At 42.7% G+C, this 19578-nt stretch overlaps 1 protein-coding gene across 3 annotated transcripts in view; it reads right to left on the bottom strand.

The window, feature by feature from the left end:
* The window catches only part of NME7 (NME/NM23 family member 7), a 172685-nt gene that overhangs the window by 125853 nt on the left and 27254 nt on the right, over positions 1-19578 (bottom strand). The gene's annotated exons all lie outside the window — the stretch shown is intronic.

Below are 19578 nucleotides of genomic sequence, written 5' to 3'. Positions count from 1 at the left end.
CAGTTCAGTCCCAACTACAATGCATGATGGAACAGTTAGGGAGGCAGCTTCAGCCTCTCAATTTTCTGAGGTCAAACTCATCTGAGCCTGCTACCTTGCCCACTTTCAATTGCTATAAAATGTTTATCTGCTCATAGCTAACCACAGAACCTTTCCAAATTTCACAACATGTCCCAAAAGGAAAATAGATCCCTCTCTTGGTGGTGGTGACAATGAACGTCATCTTTTAATACAAAGATAAGTTCACTCAGGCTGGGGCAATAGGAGTGTAATTTGTAAATTAATCTCCTACTAGTTGTAAGAGGCCTGTGCACCTCAGCCTCATCTATAACAAATTTGCTCTGAGTGGGCAGGGATAGCCAGATTGCAACATGACTGAAACTAACCAAATTTAGCTGGATGTGCGGGACTTCATCACTGCTCTCAATCTTATCCATTTGAGCCCTTGGATCCAAGGCACTGGAGAAAGGAAAAGAGTCCTGAAGGTTTTCCAGAACATAGGTAGACCTCAGCTTTGAGATGTTAGCACTAGATGATTTTCTTTGAGATGTTAGCACTAGATGATTTTCCGAGGTGGCAATGACTGTCCCTCTAGCACCTTTGGCATCTGACTGGCTCGATGTGGCAGCCTCACCAAAAGTGGCTCCAGAAGGATGCCTTAGGTTGGATCGAGCATTGAAGGTTTGGTTTGCTCACTGAGGAGGTTTAGAAGTGAAAGACCCTCCTTCATTAAGAAGGCTTGGAGCCAGGTTTGTATATCTATACTGACTCAGCGTGTGAAAAGTCTGACAGCAAATCAGGAGAATGGGCAAGAAGAATGGCATTGCCAGGCACATGAGGCACTAGCTGTGCACAGACTCCAGAAAAAAGGAAGGTCACAATGCACACCTCAAACCTTGGCCTGTGGGTTTGCTGTAAAGCCCAGAACAAAGCCAATGCCAGTTTGAGATTCAAACTGTACAATGATATGGGAAGAGTCTCAAAAGAACCCAAACTACCTAAAAACCTAACTACCAAGAACTATTCACAGAGAAAAAATTGGCAAGAAGTCTGGCTGAAAACCAAATTCCAGAGACAGAAAGGTTCCTATGTCTATAGCTGGCTGCCAAAAGGAAGAAACTGAAGTGCTTTGGATTGCACCGACATTTTATAACCTCAGCTCTGAATGTTTAGTACTGTGAAAGGGCAATCGGGAATACCAAAGGGTGCTGCTTTCTAAAAGTTTCAAAGTTCTGGTGCTGGTGGACACATGCTACAAGTGGAAATATGCAGAGGCCACCCTAAGGTAAGTGGTAACACTTCATCACAACTGTTTACCAGTTCTGTAGTCCAACAATGGTAATAAGATGAAAGTTTGCTACTATCGGGGGCATTAAAGGAAATAACAGAGAAATCTGCAGGTATTTCATATGCTTCTTCAAATGATTATTGTATTTTTACTTCAAAAATAAAGTATTTTTTACAAACATTTAGAATTGTAGGGGGTGTTGGATGCTGTTTGATTAGTTATACAGCTTCAATTCAACACTGCTAGAGACAGGCCTCAATTAAAACCCTGATAGCTATACACCACTGATCCATGTAGGTCTAGATTCTGGGGCTCAACCATTGCTCTCTAACATGACAAATCAAAACCCTGGACCTAAATGCTTCCAAACTCTGTGCATAATTGTATAAGAACATTGTAACTCAGTCCAAGCTCTGAACAGTGCAAACATTTACAATAAGCAGAAATTCAGAATTACAATAAACTGATTTTTTCCCCCAAGTAATCATCCCCACCCCCGCCCCGATCCAGCCCTTTTTGAGCTTTCTACATCAATAAGAAGCAACAGGTCTACTGTTGCTCAGTTAGTTGATACTGGTAAAAGAACATGTCCTTTAAATAGTCAGCACGCTGAGACAGCTGATGGTATTGAAAGAAAGTAGCCTAGTGCAAGTCATTTCCCAGTGCTGAAGAATGTGTTATGTATTGTGTCATGGCTCAGATTACATCCGGCCTCCAGAGGAAAGCTTTTCCTAGTCAACTGGTTTAACAAAAAACAAGTGCTTCTAAATTGCCAAGATAAGAGGATGGGTAACTGAATGTCATTACCACCTGATGTGTGTCCGTAGTCCCTGTGAAATAAGTAGTCAGTCTTACTCTGGTTCCAAGTGAACAGATGTCCATTAATTGCCTCCCTCATTTGTATTCTCAGTAGAAAAGACAAGACCTGCACTCCTCTCTCACCCTTAGAGTAGTCCCTCTACTTTAAGGCTGAGGCATGTTAGCAGGACAATGCATAGAGGAAAGCTTGCACACACTGCTCATGTGATTCTCGCTCCATGGGACAGAGGTCTCCAACTCCAAGGCTGTCCACCCTGCACTTCTCACTTCCCCACAGGCTCATTTGTGTTTTCCTTTTGACAGCCCTACACCTTTGTTTTTAATGTTTCATTTAGTTCATCACTATTCCTTTTTGGCCTCTACTTCTGGGAAAGGGGGGGGGGCATATTTCAAGGATCTCACCGCCCTAGAAAGTGCAAACGGGCCATCCCCTTTGCTTTTATACACCTTTTGAAGTCTAACATACATACATATATATATATATATATATATATATCATATAAAAGATTAAGATTTTCAAGTTGGCACTAAGTACGACTTAACTTTCAAATTTTGGAAAACAGTGGCAGTTCAGTTGTGTCAAACACTGCCCGCTAAGCAGTGGATCAGAACAAATGCACATCAGCTTCTAGAGCAGTGCAGAAGCATGAAGGGTCTGGTTCTGCTCCTACTTAAGTCAAGGATAAATTGTCCCAAGAGGAAGGTCATTAGACTGGTGCATGTGGGCCGGAAACTATCAGCATTGAATAAAACGGTCACTGGTAGGCAATTTGCTGCATTATTCTTTCCCCTCCTGCTCCCAAGACAGCATGATGTCTAATGCTACTAAGTATAGATAGTGAAAATACAATCCAGACAACAAAGCTAGCACTTTAGAAGCTGGCCAGTGGCAGCATATGTAGAGCTAGACACACAAAAAACATTACTAGGGTCTAAGGCAGCGTCTCTCAAATGCGGCCACCGTGGCCGCATGAGGCCACCGGGGGCTTTTTTTGTGGCCACAGCCTCCTGGGCTGTGATTGTGGGGGGAGGAGACAAAGTAGCAGCCATTCCCGCTCCCTGTTGCTCCTGGATGCACTGCCTTGGTGTTGACACCTGGGGCACAATGTGGAAGGACCAGGCAGCCGGTGAGTTCCCACCTTCCCAGGGGTGGCAGGCTCAGCTTCAGGCTCGAACCCTGAGCTCCAGCTGTGCAGTGGCAGGCCCCAGGCTCCAGACCCCCACTTGTCACCCTACCCCCATCCAGGGCTTAAATTTGTCCCCAGGCTTAGCAGGGCTGAGTAAATCTGCTGTAAAAGTGATACTTGTATGTTTGTTAATATCACTTTTCACAGCAGACTTCCTAGCTAGCAATAAATAAATTACAATGATTTGGATGTGTATATGTGCATATTTTTGTTTTTCCTAAAGCTAATTAACTAGTTTAGGAAAAAGTGGGAGAGTGGCCACCAGCAGGATTTGGTGGCTGCACTCTGAGGCCACCAAAAATTTGTCCTGAGAACCCCTGATCTAAGGCCTCAATTCAGCAAGCCATTTAAGCAGCGGGTTAAATCCCAGGGAATTCAATGGGATTTAAAGACGAACCTCAGCACTTTACTGAACCAGGGGTCCTAATATGAGAAGCAATGGGAAAGAATAAGATAAAGAAGAAGAATTCCACAATTTAAGTATAATATTGAGCTTTGCAGCTTTGTTTCCAAAAACATATGAGTGTAGTATTGTAGATCGTAGTATTGTAGACCATGTTGTCTAACAGATAGAGCCCTGGCCTGGGACTCAGGAGACCTGAATTCTGTTCCCAGCTCTGACACTGGCTGCTGAGTGACCTTGAGCACTCATCTCATGTATCTATGACTCAGTTTCCCCATCTGGAAAATGGGGTTAATGGTAAAGTACTTTTTGCTCTACTGATGAAAAGTGCCATATAAGAACTGGATATTATTTATTAACCTTTTAACACTCTGTAGTGATGCTGGAAAGAAAACAAATTAAATTGCTTGAGTTATTTGCCTAGCAGTGACTAATATTGCAAAGCACGACGAGTCACTTTATAGTTTAGGTTGCAGTGGATTTCCATGTGGCCTTCTTTGAATGTACTTTACTATGTTGTTTTAATTCTTAAACAAACAGTGCTAGTTTTTACAGCTGAATAATTATCTATGAATAAGAACAAATAGTAGTCACATGGTTGTTAATCAGATCCTTCTTTGTATTAATACTGCACATAGCTGTATTTTTCATTGCTACGGGTCTGTAAAATAAATTAGTCACAAGAGATATGCTGCCAATTTGCATTTTAATACAACCCTGAACATTTCCAGCTCAAGTTTCCTCAGGCAAATGAATTTTTAACAAGAAAATAAAAAAAAATACATTTTTCATTATAGTCATCAGCATCTTCATGGGAAAGTTGAGCAAATAAACTTTTTGCCTGGACTGGTCAATTTAAATGAGAATTCTGCAAGCCATTTCAACATGATATTGATTTTAAAGTGCCTCAAGTAAATTGTATAAGATTTTGCACAAGTTGTCTATTAATTATTTAGATTTATTATTCAGCAGATATTGCAGGCCATCATTGGTTGTTCAGCTGAATGGCAAAAATGACTATTCCTCAGCATGCACCTTTAACACGGTGCCCCTGGCAAGGTAAAAATATGTAATTTTGGTTTGAAAAAAAAAAAAAAAAAAAAAAGCATGAGCACTCCCTCACAAAAGAGACTTATTTACAAGTTTAGGAAGCACAGGGTAGAGAACAACTTGAAAGAATTAACATTATTTTAAGAATAGGAAACAGTAAGAGCTAACAACGCCAGAAAATAACAAAATGGAAATAACGAAGCTTTATCAGCGGTGAGGATTACAATTGCTTCTGAGCATTCTACACATAAAATTGTCATGATGAAGAAATATTTTAAAAAGGCTGAGGACCCAAATCAGGAGACGACAATAGTTCATACAAAATAAACAGTCAAATCTAATTTAAAACAGATTAAGTTTATGGGCAGATAAAAATGTTTCAGGACAATTTATTGTCAAGTTAAGAAATGAGGTACCAAAAATAACCACGGAAGTTTGGGAAAGGAGCACAATGCACATACAAACTGAAAATCAACACACGACTGAGACTGTAGCTATATGAAAATCATTTGCATAATATCAGATGTACAGTGGCAAATAAGATTGAGTACAGTCATGACAGGAATTAATTTATGTAATGTGATTGATGTAATGTTAGCTACTTTCAGTTGTCATCGTAGTATTACCAAATCCAAGCATTCAAAAATCATGAGCCAAGCCCCAAAAATTATAAGATTATTAAAATATATTTTGGGTTATTTTTCTTTGGTTTCTGGTTTTTAAGTCTTGAGGGTTCATGTTTTCAAGCTTCTCTCTCTGCAACCAGGAGGGCTAGAATTTTTTTTTTAAATGAAAGCTGACTCCAGGAACAGGGTGTTTAAGAAAAAAAAACAAATATTACAATACTTGCAAATAACATCATGAGAGTTAGCAACTTTGCCACTGTTCCCTAGAATATTCATTTATTTTTGCAGTTAACTGAGGGCTGGTGTATGATTGTTCTGTTTAATATCTTCAACGATTTAGATAATGGCATAAAGTACACTTCTAAAGTTTGCGGACAATACCTAGCTGAGAGGGGTTACGAGTGCTTTGGAGGATAGGATTAAAATTCAAAATGATCTGAACTAACTGGAGAAAAGCTCTAAAGTAAATAGGATGAAATTCAATAAGGACAAATGCAAAGGACTCCACTTAGGAAAGAACAATCAGTTGCATACATACAAAATGGGAAATGACTGCCTAGGAAGGAGTACTGCAGAAAGCGATCTGGGGGTCATAGTGAATCACAAGCTAAATATGAGTCACACTATTGCAAAAAAACTAAGCAAACATCATTCTGGGATGTATTAGCAGGAGTGTTGTAAGCCAGACATGAAAAGTAATTCTTTCGCTCTACTCCGGGCACTGCGCTTATTAGGCCTCAACTGGAGTATTGTGTCCAGTTCTGGGCGTCACATTTCAGGAAGGATGTAGACAAACTAGAGAAAGTCCAGAGAAGAGCAACAAAAATTATTAAAGGTCTAGAAACCATGATCTATGAAAAAAATGGTATTTGTTTAGTCTGGAGCAGAGAAGAGAAGATATGATAAAAGTTTTCAAGTACATAATAGGCTGTTACAAGGAGGAGGGACCAAAATTGTTCTCCTTAACCGCTGAGGATAGGACAAGAAGCAAGGGCTTAAATTGCAGCAAGGGCAGTTTAGGTTGGACATTAGAAAAAACTTGCTATCAGGGTAGTTAAGCCCTGGAATAAATTGCCTAGGGAGGTTGTGGAATCTCCATCATTGGAGTTTTTCAAGATTAGACAAACACCTGTCAGGGATGGTTCAGATCAGTGGCTCTCAACAAGTGCAGACTACTGTACCCCTTTCAGGAGTCTGATTTGTCTTGCATACCTCCAAGTTTCACCTCACCCAAAAACTACTTGCTTACAAAATCAGACAAAAATACAGAAGTGTCACAGCACACTATTACTGAAAAATTGCTTACTTTCTAATTTTTCCCCATATAATTATAAAATAAGTCACTTGGAATATACATATTGTGCTTACATTTCAGTATACAGACACTCCCTGACTTACGCAAGTGTTCTGTTCCAGAACACCTTCGTTTGCGTAAGTCAGGAACATATACCCGACAATTACGCAAAAAACAAAAACAAAAAAAGCTTGCATAACCCGGGGAGCGTCTGTATAGTGTACAGAGTAGTATAAACAAGTCATTGTCCATATGCAATTTTAGTTTGTACTGATTTCACTAGTGCATTTTATGGAGCTTGTTATAAAACTAGGCAAACATCAGTTGATGTACCCCCCTGGAAGAGATCTGTGTACCCCCAGGGATACGTGTACCTCTGGCTGAGAATCACTGGTCTAGAGAATACTTAGTCCTGCCATGAGTGCAGGGGACTGGACTAGATGACCTCTTGAGGTCCATTCCAGTTCTATGATTGTTCTGAAGACTGAAATCCTCTATCTACAGAGCAAGTACAGCATGGGCAATCTGCTCCGCAACAGTCCCATCAATGTGCTTCATGCCCTTACCTGGATGAGACCCTGTAGAGATGATAGGAGTGTCCATTATTCATAGCCAATCCTTGGCTTCTGTCAGGAGTCCCAAAAAGGGGGTCAACTGTTATGTGAACACTTGTCCCAAAGGGATTAGACAGAAACCACCGTCAATTTATTTCACACAGGCCTCCAAACTTCTAACAAATGGCAGTAACTTTAAGTCATTACTGATCTGGGTTAGATTTGACTTGGTGTCCTATACACGAAAGGTTTCACAGCTCTTAACCAATCCCCAAAGCCATGCAGTCTTCCTATGAAATATTTTTAAATGATTTACGCAAAAGGCAACATCAATTAGTTGCGAACAGTTCAGGTAAAAACTATTCAGGTAACCTTAAATATGTCTCTAAACAAATTCTCACTTTTTTTTTAGCCCTTTCAATAATTCCTGCTCCACATTCCACATACCCCATTGCAAAAAAAAAATAAAAATATATAACAACATCTGCTACCACCCTTTTCTAATTCACCAGTGAAACCCAATGGTACAATGACGACTAGTACTCATGATTTTTCCATCAGTGAAACCCTGTTATAGTTATGACAACAAAATTGTGTAGGTGCTTTACAATTGCATACTAATAGTTTTAGGTTCTCTATATCTATCTATTAAGGTACTTATATTGCCCTCTCCCCATAATATCCAAAGGCCTTTCAAAGGAAAAATCCTGGCCCTATTGAAGTCAATGGAAGTTTTGCCACTGACCTCAATGATGCCAGGATTTCACCCATGGTATTTAAAAAGACAAAGAAAAAGATTTCTTTCTTCCCAGTCTGTAGGAAAAATTCCTTGTTTAGTTGATAGGTTTTGCTTGTTTATATTTACGTACGTGTATGTGTGAGTGAGTGGATGGGTTTGTTGTGCGACTGTGTGCACACGTTGAATTTATTGAGGGAAAGCTAAATTAAAAATATGAATCTTGCACTTAGTTCTCAAAGTGGTGAAGCCGATGGTCATTGTTAGCTTGAGTGGGACTAACTTTCATAGTCTAGGTTCAGGGCTTGTGATAGTTCTGTTTCTTGCACTGACTGGTTGAAAGTCTCATTGTCCCAGTGAAACACAATTATCATGGAAGCTCACCGTCACAGACAGAAAGAGGTAGTGAGGACCAATCCCAAAGAGGGCTTTCCAGATTAGGATAGGGCTCTGCATTCACTGTAAAGCCAGTACAGAGAGTTGAGTACCAGGAGGTTATGTTCACAATGGGCCACAATCTTGTAGCCAGTCAGGGGGAAAGATGCGTTCCTTGCCATCATGGCCATTTGGGTATCCAGCAGCATTGCTGTGTCCAAAATGATGCCACGGCTGTGGATTGTTGTTTTGCTCCAAGAGCACATATGATCCATAATGGGGGACGTTACATCGGAGGCAGGTTCCACAAAAGCACTTAATTCTTTATACCAGCATCACCTCAGTATTTCTTGGTTTCCTCTTTATGAGTAACACTACTTTACAGATCCTATTCACCTTTACCTTGTGCCCTGTTATTGCATGGGACAGAATGGGACAGATTTTGGTTTCAAAAACATCAATGCAAATACAGAATAACTTAATTGGCCCAACAGGTATAACATTGCATTTGCAAAGGCAAAGTAAACAAATTCATTACCACTGGATGTCATTTTTATTATATTTTGTCCATCTAGAATACCTGAAAAACAAGGCTCTCAACTTTTATAACATTAATACATTATACCTCACAACACCTCTGGGATGTATTATACCCATTTTATAGATGGAGAAACTGAGGTCCAAAGAGGTTAAGCGCTTGGTCCAACTGTCACTGGGAATAGTATCAGGCCTTAAGTGACCTATACAGGGACACACAGCAAGTCAGTGGTAGAGCTGGGAACAGAAATCAGGTCTCCTGATTCATAATCTCCTGCATTCTTTGGAGCTCCTTATTAAAATTTCACCACCAAACTGAGTAGAAAGGAGGGGTGATTCTTCCAACCTGTGATGGAATTGATCCCTCTCAGACTAGTGTTAAATCATCTCTGGGAGGAATGATTTATCCCTGGGGCTCTCAAACCCACTGACGGAGAGCATTTTTTTGCCTTTGGAATGTGCCACAATGCCCCAAGTAACAGATAATTTTCCACATGACAATACCTCAAACCACCACATGCATTTCAAGTTCCAAAAGCTGAGCTCTGAGCTATATCATCAACATACTCAATATATTTTTCAGGCACCATATAAAAACATTTCTAAGTGTGCTTACTAGATGCTATTGCTCCTCTCCTTTATTAGGTTGTAACAATAAGAAATGTTCTTTCAAAATGTGAAAAACAAGATACTGGAGTCCCCAGTCCCTGATCCCTGTTTCCTGAAGGCACATGCACTCCTGGGCTTATCACAGGCTAACAGGGGAAAAATGCGTACAATCCCCTTCTTATAATATTGACAGTACATCATTGCTTCTAAGCTCTTATCTTTTACATCCCTTGCTCTTTATCCATTAAACAGACAATTCTGTCCCATCAGCAAATATAAGGTTACTGTTTCTTGTCCTGATGGTTTATAGATCACACACAATATAATGCTTTGAGCAATAACCTTTGTGATACACAACTGCATTGGTGGGAACAGTTATCTCTACTTTCGCTACTTATCAGTCTCCGTGTACTATGACCCCTTCAATTCCGGCTTAGGCAACTCTCTCATGTGGGACACTATTAGTAGGTTTCTCAATATTGGAAAGTGTGCAGTACTATATAATGCTGCAGTGAGTGTATCTTACGGTTTTAATACATTTCCATTCTCTTTTCAGTTCATACTGGTTACCAGGAACTTCACCTTGTGTGAAATATTTGACACCAGTCCATCATCTCTTCTACCTATATTTACCAGTTTGCCAGTCAAGAGTGTACTATTAGGTTATAAGAGAGTAATTTTTTGTCTGTTGCTCCCCGTACCCCCTTATCCAGTCATCTTCAAATAGGGGCAACGTTAAAAGGAATCAAAAGGCTTGATTTAACTCTCATTGAAGCAATGGAAAGATTCCCATAGACTTCAGTGGAAACTGGATTAGGTCCAAAATCTCCATTTTAATGTTCTGATGACTGTATTTCTTTTACTCTCTGCTGTGGGAAAGCCCTGAGCATAAAAGCACAGACATAGAAATCAACTGCTTCTAGGAAATTGCTATGTGCAGAAGCAGCACCAGAAGAGCAGGGGACAAGTCTCCCACTGGAGAAGTGTTTTATTTTTTAAATGAAGAGAAATTCAATTCCCAAACACAAAGTTTCATACCTTTATAAATAGTATAAACAATTTGCAATTAAGGGAATGTTCCCTTTTGCAATTACCTTACCATGACATATACTCATCAATATAGTATTTCAAACTTGACTTGAATAATGTGTCAGTGGAGCCTGACCTTTTCAAAATGTATACTGCCTAAATATGTGATGAGATGAGAAGCTCCAGGATGTGGAATTTTGCCTGTAGCACACCCAAACAGTTTTTAAAACAATATTTGGCACAGACACATGCAATCTCAAATTGCTCATTCACAGTGGGATATCCTTCCTGTCGTTACTAATTTAATGTTCAATCTTGACTGATCTTGGAACATAGCTAATACACACGGAAAAAACTGCTGAAGGGGGCTTCCTGGAATCCACTTGTTAAAATTCTTCCAACAAATTGAAGGGAAGGTTTCCTCACCTCTGATGGAATTCCTACCCTAGTCCCCAAGCTATGCCAGAGAACTTGTTCTTGGGGTAAAACAAAAATACTTCAGAAGAGCAGTACTATTGCCTTTGAAATAGATGAGATTGTATCTTTGCCCTTTGATACTTTTCTTCCTCCTTTAATTTCCCCTGGGAAGATACCCCTAGGCTCCCCTAAAAGGTCTCCACTCACTTTCTCCTTTTCAATGTACACAAAGTAAGGATCATGCTACATATACACCAAGTATATATTGATAGTGTATTTCAGGAACAAAACAAACACTTCCAGAAAATATAAGTCTGTCATGTCCTGTTGCCTCCTTCCTCAGCAATAGTTATTAAAGAGTATTTGTTTAAATAGGATAATAAATTAATAGATTCCTCAGCTCATCACCACTTTTGTCTACAGGATCAGACCCTGTATCAGGTTTGGAAGGATTTCTTTTTTGTATTGGCAGATGTTGGTAAACATCAATTTCACTGCATATACTCAAACCGACAAAAAATATTTCCATCAATAATCTAAAATATACAGATCGGCACAGTAAGGAAAATGCTGCTTGAGAACTTAGAGTAAAAATCCAGTGATTTATACTTTTGAATTAGGCTTGTTAAAAATAGATTAGCAAACCAACAATGCAACCAGGTATGATTTGTTGATGTAAAGATATTTACTTTGTATATTTTTATCTGTGAAGTTGACAATTTGTATTTTAATGGGTTATACAGCTTTAGCATTTTAAATCTCAGCATCTACTGCCATTAAATCATTGTCTGACACCCCCCATAATTTCCAGCAACTGTGAAAACTTAAATCGATAAAAATAGAAAAAATGCTTAAAAGTAAAAATTGATATTACAAATCAAAATCAAACAAAAATAAAAATTGAATGCGGCCAAGCCTACCTATAACAGATCAAAACAGAGAACCTAACCACTTCATAATAACATAAAATCATCATAATAAAAAAGAATGTGCTGTTGTTTTGAACAGAGTTTTAGGTTGAGCATATTATACTACTCTCCAGATAGAAGGCTGAAGTGAAGGACTCTTCCTTGGAAGCATTATTACTCAGTATCAGATTAAATGGATCTTTTTGTGGATGTGTTTTCAGCCGCTAAAAGATGACTAAGTCTTCCTAGTAGAAAAACAAGATGGATGAGGTAATATATTTTATTGCAGTGGCTCTCAACCTTTCCAGACTACTGTACCCTTTTCAGGAGTTTGATTTGTCTTGTGTACCCCCAAGTTTCATCTTATAAAATCAGACATAAAAATAACACTGTTATAGCACATTATTACAGAAAAATTGCTCACTTTCTCATTTTTACCATATAATTATAAAATAAATCAACTGGAATATAAATATTGTACTTACATTTCAGTGTATGGTATGTAGAGCAGTATAAACAAGTCATTGTCTGTGTGAAATTTGAGTTTATACTGACCTCGCTAGTGCTTTTTCTGTAGCCTGTTGTAAAACTAGGCATATACCTAGATGAGTTGATGTACCCCCTGGAAGACAGCTGCATACCTCCAGCGGTATTTGTACCTCTGGTTGAGAACCACTGCTTTAGTCGACCAACTTCTGTTGGTGAGAGAGACACGCTTTTGAGCTTACAAAGAGCTCTGAAGAACCCTGAAAGCATGTCTCTCTCACCAACAGAAGTTGGTCCAAAAAAAAAAAAAAATCCTGTGACCAACACAGCTACAACACTACTGCCTATAAGCCTTCCTGTGAATGACAAAGAACCATTCCTCCAACTGGGAAATCACGAAGTATGAATTCTCTAAAAATGCCCAGTATATTAACCAATTGAAATTGGATCACCTAATGAAACATCTATGAGCCAACTACCAATTCAGATCAGGCCCCTCTTACTACAGTGCTTCAGTGCCAGGAAGAGGAGAAGGTTGCTGACAGACTGCCTACAGCCTCTTGAAGAATGCTCATGACCCAAAGGCAGAGCTAAAACCACCTTCCCCAAACGCAGCATCATTCATGCATACTCTTCCCAAGCATGGCCCAGGAGTAAAGCTCATCCTTCTCCCAGAGGTGCCACGATCACCCTACTAGCAAGACCCACAAGAAATAGCCTTGGACCACTGGAAGCAGAGGTGTTACTAGCCTTTCTCCATGGCTCTTCTCCAGCTGGGAGCCATCTGCCTTGCCTTTTAGTAATGTTGAGCAGGCCAGTCCCACAGTCCCAGCAACAGTAAGCTCAACAGCCTTCTGCCCTCTTGCAGCCAGGCGAAGTGAACTCAAAGGAGACGTGCAACAAGTCAGTGGGAAAGCAAAGGAATAGAACCTGGGAGTGCTAATTCCACTCATTCCCGGCCCTCACTGTTAGACCACACTGACTCTCTACATGCATTCAAAGGAAATATTAATAAAATATTCATCACATCCCTAGTTCTCATTGCAAAGCCTGAAGTTAAATCTCAACTTTGGATATTCTAATAATTTTTAGAGCAACGCATTACATCGTCATAATCACCATCTCTCTATCTGCAGTATTGTAGGCCCAACACGCACGTTACTTGCTTCATTATTTTGTCGCGTGAAAGAATTTTGGACACTGGACTAAAATATAGGTTTTTAATTGGCTATTAAAGGTGGTCACATTTAGCCATAGGTATAGGAGCATTTCCCCCCCTGTTTAATGACAAATAGACAAAACAGGACATGAACTTCCCCCTCCCCTCAGCCTGCCCTCCCTTCACCTCTTACAATTCTTGCTGCCTCCTACTGTCACAGATGGAAAAGTTTCTCATCTGCTCTCCTCCTCTAGCCTCCCACTTGCACCAATGATTCCACCCCATCTCCTGATCTCCCCAGCACCCACACTCATTCCCTCTCCAACTCTTCTCCTTAACCTCTCACTCTCTTCTGGCTCCTTCCCTTCACAATACAATATAAGAATGCTTTAATCTCTCCCATCTTAAAAATACCCACCCTTGACCCCACTTTTGCATCTCTAACTACCACCTCATCTCCCCACTCTCCTTCATCTCTAAGCTCATTAAATGTGCTGTTTGGAGCTCCTCTTCTCCAATTCCATCCTATACCTTCTCCAATGATGCTTCCAGCCCCTTGCATTCAACTGAAACCACTCTTGCTAAAGTCTCTAATGTCCTCCTCCGAGTTAAAGCTCACACCCGTACTCCATCTTCACCCTCCTTAACTTGTCATCTGCTTTTGACACCGCCGACCATTCTTCAAACGTTGTCCTCCCTTGGCTTCTGAGACTCAGTCCTCTCCTGGCTCTCCTACCTCTCTAATTGCTCCTTCAGCATGTGCTTTGGCGGATCGTCCTCAGCCACCTTCCAACCTTCTCTGCATGTTCCATAGGACTCTGTCCTTGATCTCCTTCTTTTCTCATGCTACATCTTGTCTCTGGGTAATCTCATCCAGAAACACAAAGTCAGCCACCATCTCTATGCTGATGATTCACAGAACTACCAATGTCTTCTCTAGACCTGTCTTTTTGGTCCAAACTAAACTCTTGGCCAGTCTCTAACAACTAGTGATGTCTAGAGCAAGGGCCAGCTCCAGGCACCAGGCACCCAAGCACATGCTTGGGGAGGCACCTGGTAAGGGGCGGCGGCGGCGTTCCGGTAGCGCGGCGCTCGGCGGGGGGGGGCGGGTGGGTTCCGGTGGTGCGGCGCTTGGGGGCGGCGCGGGGCGCGGCACTGGGGGAGGGGGGTTCGGCGGTGGGGGCGGGCTCCGGCGGCGTGGCGCTCGGCGGGGGGGCGGGGCGCGGCACTGCGCTCTGCAGGGGACTCGGGGGGGCGGCGCTTTTTTTTGCTGCTTGGGACAGCAAAAAAAAAAGTTAGAGCCGGCCCTGTGTCTAGCCATTACTGCACGCCCAACACAGCTAAAACAGCTCATTCTTCCCCTCTAAATCACCCCACTACCTTTCTTCTCAATCACTGTGGACACCACCATTTTACCTGTCCCCGCCAGCCCGAGCTGGGGAAACTAATGATCCAGCCAGTGGACCAAATTTGGTGATGAATCGTGGTCACACGCCACCTGAGGCACATTGCACATATGCTAAGAAGATAGGCCCATAACCTGGATACCGTCTTTGACTCAGGCTTCTCTTTCAAGAGCCTCACATTCAAGGTGTGTCTAAATGTTGCCAATTCTTTTTGCATAACATTTCTAAGATACCACCTTTCGTATCCATCCACACAGCTAAAACTCTCATCATCACAACTCAATCACTGCAACATCCTTCTTTCTGGCCTTGACATACACCATCTTGCCCTGCTCATATCCATTCACAATGCTACTACAAAGATCAGTCTCCTAACCCATTGCTTTGACCATGTCACCCCTCAGTTGAATCTGTTCAGTCTCCCCCTTCTCTACTGTGTCAAAAACAAGCCGCTCGTGTTCACTTTCACATTCTATCCCCACTCAACCTATCATCTTTCATTTGCTACTGAGCTACTGACTTCCACCACCAGTCAGCCTTTGATGCCAGCCTCCATCACCCACTTGTTAGATTTTTTTCATTGTTTCCTTGTACTCCCCTATCTGTCTGAATCCATCTGTCATCTCATCTTATGGTAAGGACTTGTCTATACAGAGAATTAGTGCAAGCTGGGGTGGAAATGTATAGCACACTAGCTCCTGCACAGTAACTGGCCATGTGGCCCTTGATACCACACACTAGAAGTTCTGCTGAATGATTTGATCTACTGCTGTTTCAAACAATAGCAAGGTGCACATGGGCGACTTAGTGCATGGAAGGCTAAAGAGCTGTAGATTTACACCTCAGCTTGCCATACATTAAGTCTCCATATAGACATGTCCTTACATTGCAAACTCTTTGGGACAGGGACTGTCTTTCTGTTCTGTGTCTGTTCAGTGTCTAGCACAATGAGTCCTGGTCTATGACTGGGAGTCCTAGGCACTACAGTAATGCAAATAATAATAAATCATAATAAATGAGGTAATCGGAATCCCAGGTGGCTATCCTACAAAGTTGAAGAGACAGCAAAATTATATAAACTACCAGCACTTGGAATTTTCAATAATATTATTAAATGGTATGGAAAATAATAAAGCAAAGAATGGAAACAGAACATGTCAAGTTAAGCTACATTACAAAATGCCAATGCACCATCTGGGAATAAGTGTTCCTTTTCTACCCCCGTAGTCCATTTTCAGCAAAAACAGAAAAGAAAGTTAGATTAGTCTTCTGTTGAACATCCTGGTTTGCTAAATAAAATTATTAATCAAAGACAGGAAGTGGGTGTGGGGCCAGGACTCCTGAAGTTTGTTTTCAGCTATTTCACTGATTTGCTGATCAACTGTGGACAAGTCACTTAACATCCCTGTGCCACAGTTTCCCCATCTAAAAGCAGAGATAGTACCTATTCTGTTGGGGTTCTGTACAAACACTTATCCTCACTCTCTGGAACCCTGAGATGAAAGGCACTACAGATGTGCACAGCCCAATATTTACTACATCTGCTCATTGTTCAAGCATTTTTAAAAACCATATTTGTGCTCTGTTTGGCTGAGGGAGAAGAGGGAAAATAAAGTATCAGAGAAGAGATACTGCACATATACAGCAGGACTGCCAATAGTCAAAAACATTCCTGCCTCCAAGACCAATAAGTTTCTTAGGGTATGTCTACACTACGGGATTAATCCGAATTTAGATAATTCGGATTTGAGAAACAGGTTGTATAAAGTCGAAATGAGTGCGGCCACACTAGCACAGTAATTCGGTGGTGTGCGTCCAAGTACCGGGGCTAGCGTCGATTTCTGCACCGTTGCACTGTGGGTAGCAATTCCATAGCTATCCCATAGTTCCCGCAGTCTCCCGCGCCCATTGGGATTGTGGGTTAAGATCCCAGTGCCTGATGGGACAAAAAACATCGTCGCAGGTGGTTCTGGGTATAGCCTCACTTCCTCCCTCCCTCCCTCCCTGCATGAAAGCAACGGACGGCAGACAACCATTTTCGCGCCTTTTTTCCTGGGTGGGTGAACACTGCAGACTCCATACCACGGCAAGCATGGAGCCCGCTGAGGTCAAGACAGCACTCATGAATATTGTAACCACCTCGCGCGTTCTCATGGAGTTTATGCTCAGCCAGGACCAGAAAAACGAGGAGAGGAGGCAGCGGCGGCGGCAGCGCAGCGACAAGCATGATGAGGACATGGACACGGACACGGACACAGAATTCAGTGAAACCACAGGCCCCGGTGCTTTGGAGATCATGTTGTTAATGGGGCAGATTCTATCCATGGAACGCCGATTCTGGGCAAGGGAAACAAGCACAGACTGGTGGGACCGCATAGTGTTGCAGGTCTGGGACGATTCCCAGTGGCTGCGGAACTTTCGCATGCGTAAGGGCACTTTCATGGAACTTTGTGACTTGCTGTCCCCTGCCCTGAAACGCCAGAATACCAAGATGAGAGCAGCCCTCACAGTTGAGAAGCGCGTGGCGATAGCCCTGTGGAAGCTTGCAACGCCAGACAGCTACCGGTCAGTCGGGAATCAATTTGGAGTGGGCAAATCTACTGTGGGGGCTGCTGTGATGCAAGTAGCCAAAGCAATCACTCAGGTGCTGCTACGAAAGTTAGTGACTCTGGGAAATGTGCAGACTATAGTGGATGGTTTTGCTGCAATGGGATTCCCTAACTGTGGTGGGGCAATAGACGGAACCCATATCCCTATCTTGGCACCGGAGCACCAAGCCACCGAGTACATAAACCGCAAGGGGTACTTTTCAATGGTGCTGCAAGCACTTGTGGATCACAAGGGACGTTTCACCAACATCAACGCGGGCTGGGCGGGAAGGGTTCATGACGCTCGCGTCTTCAGGAACACTACTCTGTTTAAAGGGCTGCAGCAAGGGACTTACTTTCCGGACCAGAAAATAACCGTTGGGGATGTTGAAATGCCCATAGTTATTCTTGGGGACCCAGCCTACCCCTTAATGCCATGGCTTATGAAGCCATACACAGGCAGCCTGGACAGGAGTCAGGAGCTGTTTAACTACAGGCTAAACAAGTGCAGAATGGTGGTAGAATGTGCATTTGGCCGTTTAAAAGGTCGCTGGCGTTCATTATTGACTCGCTCTGACCTCAGCCAAAGAAATCTCCCCATTGTTATTTCTGCTTGCTGTGTGCTCCACAATCTCCGTGAAAGTAAGGGGGAGACCTTTATGGCGGGGTGGGAGGCTGAGGCAAATCGCCTGGCTGCTGATTACGCGCAGCCAGACACCAGGGCGATTAGAAGATCACACCATGAAGCGCTGTGCATCAGAGAAGCTTTGAAAACCAGTTTCATGGCTGGACAGGCTACAGTGTGAAATATCTGTTTGTTTCTCCTTCATGAAAACCCTCCCCCTTTACTGACTGATTTTCTGTAAGGAACCCACCCTGCCCCTTCCCCCAGCTTTCTTTCAAACCAAATAAAGTCACTATCATTTAAAAATCATTTATTCTTTATTAATAGATTAGAAAAAGAGGGAGGGAACCCGGGTGGTATTTGGGAGGAGGATTGCTGGGAAGGAAAAAGCCACAAAGAAAAGGTTAAAAAAATGACAGCCTTTTGCTTGGGCCGTCTACTGGGGTGGAATGGGAAGGTGTACGGAGCCTCCCCCCCCGCGTTCTTACACGTCTGGGTGAGGAGGATACGGAACATGGGGAGGGGGGAGGGTGGAACAGGGGCTGAAGCGGCAGTCTGTTTTCCAGCAGCCGTTCCTGAACCTCCACCAGACGCCGGAGCAGCCCCAGCGTTGCATCCTTCATCCTCTGGTCTTCCTGCCGCCATCTCTCATCTCGATCGTCCCTCCTCTCCTCACGTTGGTCCCTCCTCTCCTCACGTTCACTGACTTCTTTCCTATACTTTGAAACTGTTTCCTTCCACTCATTCAGATGAGCTCTGTCACTCCTGCTGGATTGCATAATTTCAGAAAACATGTCCTCCCGCGTCTTCTTCTTACGACGCCTTATCTGTGATAACCTTCGGGATGGAGGAGGGAGGCTTGAGGAATTTGCAGCTGCTGTAGGGAGGGGAAAAAAGAGAGAATTGTTTTAAAAGCTACATTTTGCAGAACAATGCTTATACTCTTTCACGGTGACCAACACTGTTCACATTACATAGCACATGTGATTTCTGTGCAAGGTCGCATTTTGCCTCTTAATGCTGAGTGCCTGTGGCTTTGCTGCTAGAGATCAATCACAGGTCTGGGCAACTGAATTCGGCATGCATGCGGCCATGGTAAGCTTCTGCGCCGTGCTTTCCAACATACATAGCTTGTAGAGTGCTGCAGAAGCCTGGCCAATCTCAGCCAGTTGGGGGGGGGGGACAGTGTGGTGGGGCTTGTCTGGGCCCCTTCAGGCAAGTAGAGTGCTGCGGTTTTTCTGTTAACATTCAGCAGCACCAGAAAACAAACTAACCCTGCAGGAAGATCCCTGCAGGCACCAAACTACCCACCCACCCCCCGCCGCCGAACCCCCCCCCCTCGCCATGAATTCTCTGGGATGATCACTGTACCCTCCCCCCACCGCGTGGCTGGTAACAGGGAAGATCCCTGCAGGCACCAAACTACCCACCCCCCCGCCGCCGACCCCCCCTAATGTCCTCCGTGCAAGATCGGAGGACATT

The sequence above is a fragment of the Trachemys scripta genome, chromosome 1, assembly GCF_013100865.1.
Source record: "Trachemys scripta elegans isolate TJP31775 chromosome 1, CAS_Tse_1.0, whole genome shotgun sequence".
Classification (NCBI taxonomy): domain Eukaryota; kingdom Metazoa; phylum Chordata; order Testudines; family Emydidae; genus Trachemys; species Trachemys scripta.
Note: the sequence above shows the minus strand (reverse complement) of the source record. Positions and strands in the feature narration are given on the sequence as shown.